Source organism: Rhincodon typus, unplaced genomic scaffold, assembly GCF_021869965.1.
Source record: "Rhincodon typus isolate 14 unplaced genomic scaffold, sRhiTyp1.1 hic_rhity00002415, whole genome shotgun sequence".
NCBI classification, from domain to species: domain Eukaryota; kingdom Metazoa; phylum Chordata; class Chondrichthyes; order Orectolobiformes; family Rhincodontidae; genus Rhincodon; species Rhincodon typus.
In genome coordinates this window covers 1-5,877 of record NW_025968053.1, presented here as the reverse complement: position 1 = coordinate 5,877, position 5,877 = coordinate 1, and the positions used below count along the sequence as shown (strand labels likewise).

Sequence of the window (5,877 nt, the reverse complement as noted above, 5' to 3'; positions counted from 1 at the left end):
GATTTGAGAGGAATGTAAAGGTTGAGAGATATGGCCTTGGAGGTATCTGCTGGAAGAGATGCCCAGAGAAGAAATTTCCTGTACTTGCAAACAGAAAGCAGTCCATATTGCCCTTGTTCCTTACCTGCAGCAGGTAGCGTTACTATCCCTGGTCACATTTCCTCCTGCCATTCATCCTACAAAGGGGGACCCACAAAAAGATGCATATGACCAAGCTCTCCCTTTCTCCTGGCAATGTTTATTTATTTATTCACCGTATGGTCAACATTTATTGCTCATCTCAAATTGCTCAAACAAATTTTTGTGAGTCTGGACCATGTAGGCTAGAACATATAAAGGCAGCAGTTTTGTTCCCTACTGAACATCAGTGAATCAGACGAGGCTTCCCACAATCAACAAGTTTAATGGTTATCATAGGATTCAATTCTAAACTTTGCATTTTGCATATAACATGCTCAAAAAGGTGGAGTAGCATATCCCTAATGTTTTTAGATGAAGTCCTCAGAGACGTTCTGGAATAAGTCAGTCAGCCTTGGCAGTGGCCCAGAAAGTTTTCTAATATATTTCAAAAGTCCCCTTCAAACTGCCAACTAGAGTTGCTTACTTAAGACACACCCTTATCACCTAATATACATAGAATCCCTACAGTGTGGAAGCATGCCAAGTCCACACTGAGCTGCCGAAGAGTATCCCACCCAGACCCACAGCACTACCCTATCCCTGTAATCCTGCATCTCCCACAGCCTATCCTACACATCTTTGGATTGTGGGAGGAACCCAGAGCACTAGGTATCGAATCTGGGTCCCTGGAGCTGTGAGGTGGCAGTCCTAACTGTCAAGCCACCGTGCTGCCCACAAATACAGCTCAAATTGTCTCTCATATCTCTATTTAATTTTACATATGGAAGAGCCCTCAGGCTGGTTGGAAGTTCATGTGTGAAAGATTACAAGTTTTATCAACTTGAACATGACTTAATGGAAATGTAGATTGTATTAGTTGCTTACTATTTAATATAGTGCAATGTATTAGTCTGTTTTTTGAAACTGCTGTTTAAAATTAGTCAACTCTGAATCCAAGTAGAGAATATCATTGCGACCAAACAGAATATCCTGACACTCACTACTCAGGTTAAGAATGGAAAATTAAGCAAGATATGATAAGACTGATGGTTCTCATGATACCCTGCAAGGCTAGTCAATGACCTAGTGGCATTATCACTGGATTGTTAATGCAGCGGCCCCTGATAATGTTCTGGGAACCGAGTTTGAATCCTGCCACAGTAGATGGTGGAATTTGAATTCAATAAAACATCTCGAATTAAGAGTCTAATGATGACCATGAATCCATTGTTGATTTTTGGGAAAATCCATCTGGTTCACTAATGTCCTTTAAGGAAGGAATCTGCTATCCTCACCTAGTCTGGCCTACATGTGACTCCAGACCTATAGCAATGTGGTAAGCTCTTAACTGCCCTTTGGGTAAACAAAGATGGACATTAAATGCTGGCCTAGCCAGCGATGCCCTCATCCCACGAATGAATAAATTTAAAAAAAAACTAACATTAATCACTTTCAGGAGAAAAGAAAAAGTATTAAATTTAAAATTTAATGCAATAATATTTTTTCTTCAATGCAAAGTTAAGGAAAAAGGTGGACTCCAAGATAAAGTTTAAAAAAAATAGATTTAACTTTTGGACAGTCAACCTATGTTGAATCACTCATTCTAGCAGCAAACTGGCTGCAAGATCTTGATTCTAGCCTTATTTACACTTTCTACTCAAGCTGCAAGTTAGAACAGGCGCACGATGCAGCTCACCAAAGGAATCACAATCATGGGCCCCCAGCAGGGGCTCAGAATATTCCCACAGGCCAGGAGGACCCCTCTCTTTTCTAGGACCCACAAATAAGAAATCAAGACTCATTTTTAACAAACCTCTTTCTTATTCTTCACCTATGGGTCTAATCAGAGTCAAGTACAAGACTCATGTCAAAGAACCCTAATTTTTATATCAACAGGAATCACTGGTGATGGGGCTGGGTAAGGCATGACCCCACTTAAGCTGCTACCACCCCATTAATACTGACGAGGGAACTCAAAATTGACCCCAAATAGTTTATTTTTAAATTAGTAAGCATTAAATAGAAATTAATGTTGAAACAGCCTCAGCATGCTTCTCAATGAAATGGACAAAGGATCAAATTTAACATTTTTGGCTAAAATTGTTTAGGACTTAAATGCAGAAAGCATATCAAGAAAGACAAAGTAAATCAACTTGCTGCATCAGCATCTGTACCCTTTATTTTCATAAAAATATACAGCATCTGAATGCTTTTAATAAAAAAAAGTAGTTTACAATAAGTACTTCTATACATCACTGAAGCATTCAGTAGTTCACAAAAGTCTAAGAGCAAAGTGTGCTTGAGGTCCAGGCTGGATTTAAATTGATTTGGATTTACTTCTTACACTTTGACAGTCTTGAAGTACATCAAAAAAAGTCTTTAAATTTATACCCTCTAAACTGTAGAAATATGACCAAATACATAAAATTTCCATAGACTACTGCTTCCACTGTACATTTTCATTTTCACTAGATTGTTACACATTCACTGCATAAAACAAAATATAACACTGTCACTGTATCATGATACCATACTATACCATAACAAGACATATTGCACATGCTAAAGCATATAAGTCAACAAGATTACCAAATGGAAGATATAGGTGTTTTAAATGAATGGACCACTGCATAAGCTTCCACAAATAATTGTTTTTATGGTTTTAAAATACACAGATTGTCAAATTTATAAATGCCCTTTTCCAAATTAATGATAAGCTAAGTCTTCAGCAAGACCTACAGCAATCTACAACACTGCAAAAACAATCCATGATGGTTTAATGAACAAAGCACTCTTCATTCAGATGTTTTGAACCTTTAAAAAGAAAATTTTACATTCATTTTAAATTCAAAATTTAAATTAACATTATTGCTTGGATATTAATTAGCAAAGTTCTGTAAGATATTTGGAAACCATCTGGAAAGTACTCATGGGCAGAAAGGCACTAACTATTTCATAAAGCAACAAAAACAAAATAGTATTTGATATCAACCCAAGTGAAAGCATTTGCTACAAAGATTGCCAATCACAATGCAATGGATCTCGAAGTTCCAGTATTTATTTTGTCAGGTTTTTTTTCCATGTTTATATTAAAAACTATAAAAAGTTCAAAAGTACATCAGTAACTGCTTAAATTGTGCACTTAAAAATGTATTAATTTTGTATCCCATTGATTCAAACAAGTCAACTTTAAATACACAAACAAAAAATGTATTTATAAAACAGCCACAATAGAGAAGTCACCAGCTGATTTCATTTCAGTAAATAAAATGGAGAAGCAGATGGCTCCAAAATGATATTGTGGCTGTAAGCTTTTACTAAAGTTAGTTAACAAAACACTTGTCTTCTCCAGACACAACTATCACTTTTGGCATTTTTCCTTCAATTTCAGTGCTTTAATATGATATGGTACTTAATTGCGTTAAAGCAATTTCATATCAGAGGTCTCTTGAATTTTATCTGCGTGGACAGCTATATACAGTACTACTGTAACAAGACAATTAAGGTTTCTTGCAAGTTTTTCAGTGCTTTTAGTCAAAATAGCAAGGTTGCAGTAATTGCTCAGCCACCGCAAAGAGCAATGTAATAGTTTCCAAATAAGGTTTTGTACTTTCTGAAGCTTTATCTTGCTGATTTCTAATCTAACAATATCTGATCTCACTTATGTGAAATGCATTTTTTGTATTTCAAATACTGTATTGTTTACTGAAACAGGCTACTTCAATGTAGCTATGAAAATATTATGATTAAAAAAGGCTTTTAAGTTTAAAAGAATGAAAACAGTCAGTCCCAATCTGTAGCATGTTTGGTCCATTTGGCATCGCTGGCCAGACACAAAAAGAACTTGTTATTCCACCTGCTGCGTTCCTGTCACAGGTGAAAGAATAGGTCCATTTAACTTATTAAGCTTTGGCAGATGAAGCAGATTTCATCAGAACTGTTCTTTGTGGCAGTTACTCTCTTCATCCTACAGACGGGTAGATTTAAACAAAATTGCTATACATTGTTTAAAGGCTGCCAATGGAGGCTGTACAAAAAAGGTATGAAATACTATTCTGCTAAAAGAACAGTCACCTAAAGTCACTGGTACATTTAAAATAAAAGGGTGCCATCAAGTTTTCTTTTAACTTATGAATACTTGACACTGCAACCTGGGACAGGTCATTCAAAGTTTATCAGTAGTTAACGGCTCAGGTGTATGGTTAGTTCCTAACAACTCTATTATCACAAGTTTTTAACAGGAAGTGCAAAATGCATGCTTGTGCTAATTTGTCAAAGTTATAATATCTCACTGTAGGGCAAGCAATTTGGCATGGGAAAACACAGTCATGACAAAGCCCATAAACTTCCACAGGTACTGCAAGTAGCAAAATTTGTGGCCCAAGTACCACAAATTTGCATAAAATGTCCCAGAGAGAGTGAAAATGCCAACTTCTGGCAGATTTGAGCATTAGCAAATCATGTGCCCTACTCAATAGTCCTCTACGAATCAATATTCCAAGATTCTGCTTTCCTCTTAAATCCTGTAAGAAAAGTGCCTTCAAATAAGTGCTTTTTTTAATATGCAGTGATTGAGAGATCGTCTGTAATCTTCAATTGAACGACAAATTAAAACTTTTCTCGTGCGTGTCAAGCTTTCTAAAACCAATCAGAATGTCTCAGAGTCTGAATCATTTTCATCATCATCTTCCTGACCTCTATCCATTTTTCCTACACGGTTGTACAACTGTTTGTTGAAAGAATTTATGTTGCTATCCATATTAGGGGAATCATAAGATAGAGGTGTGTTCAGACTACCATTTTTTGTTAGACTGATGCTGAAGGACGTCATTGTGCTGGTAGGACAGAAAGGCATCATGGTAGCCAAAATGAGTGCCAAACAGTCAGCCACATCTTTGTTAGGAGCGCAAGCCAGGGCTGGGGTGTGACCTGGGCACAAAAGCAGACAAGGGAATGGTTAGTATATGAGGCAAATGCAGAAATAAAAAGGGAGGTAAGACAGTCGTTTTCAAAAGATATGCTTCTATTGTTTAAGTCATGCCAAAGTCGAGTGCTTTCAGTTAGACGTTTAGAGGTATTGCAGTATTGAATTGTTATTTCTGGTGGGGTATTGAATAAACCGAGAGCAGCAACTGACACATACCATTTTCATCCACAGCAAGAACGCTTGCACCTTTGCTGAGTAAATTATGCACAACCTTTTTAAGTCCATTCCGTGCGGCTATGTGAAGTGGTCTGAAAGTACACATTTAAAATACAAGTTAAATTAACAAGTTAAAATTAACAGCGTTACCAATAAGGATCGGCCAGCTTTATATTTGTCCAACCTCATAGCTGGGTGGTGCTCATATCACAATGAAAAAAAGCCAAATTTTATTTAACACATGGTTGAAAGTATCACTTATTTAAGTGCCATGCCAACCCACAGATGAGCATGGGTGAAAATGTACATTTAAACCACCTTGATCACCAAAACAACAATAAAATGGAACAGTATTTGTGCATGGGCAGGGCAAATAAGATTGCAGCTAAGTGTTATATTCTTCTGCTCTACTCCAAAAGCTTCTCAAAATCTTCTCCTTATGCTTCTTTTACAGATCAGTGTCCAGTATTTTCAAAGTATGTTAGGATATTTACTGTATTAAAGATATAGACTGGATTTTCCTTCTGGGATTGGAAAACACATCTGGACTAGTTTTGGGTCCCAATGCCACCATGGGAATGGGTGGGGTGATGCAGTCATTTCATAAGAACCCC

The 5,877-nt window shown here is 36.9% G+C and overlaps 1 long non-coding RNA gene across 1 annotated transcript; it reads right to left on the bottom strand.

The window, feature by feature from the left end:
- Window positions 1-2,273: 2,273 nt before the first annotated feature.
- Window positions 2,274-5,816, bottom strand: LOC125481507. Its single transcript, XR_007261367.1, has 2 exons — window positions 5,264-5,816; window positions 2,274-5,049 (listed from the first exon to the last, which is right to left on the bottom strand). It is a non-coding gene; the product is annotated as an uncharacterized LOC125481507 (long non-coding RNA).
- Window positions 5,817-5,877: the final 61 nt, after the last annotated feature.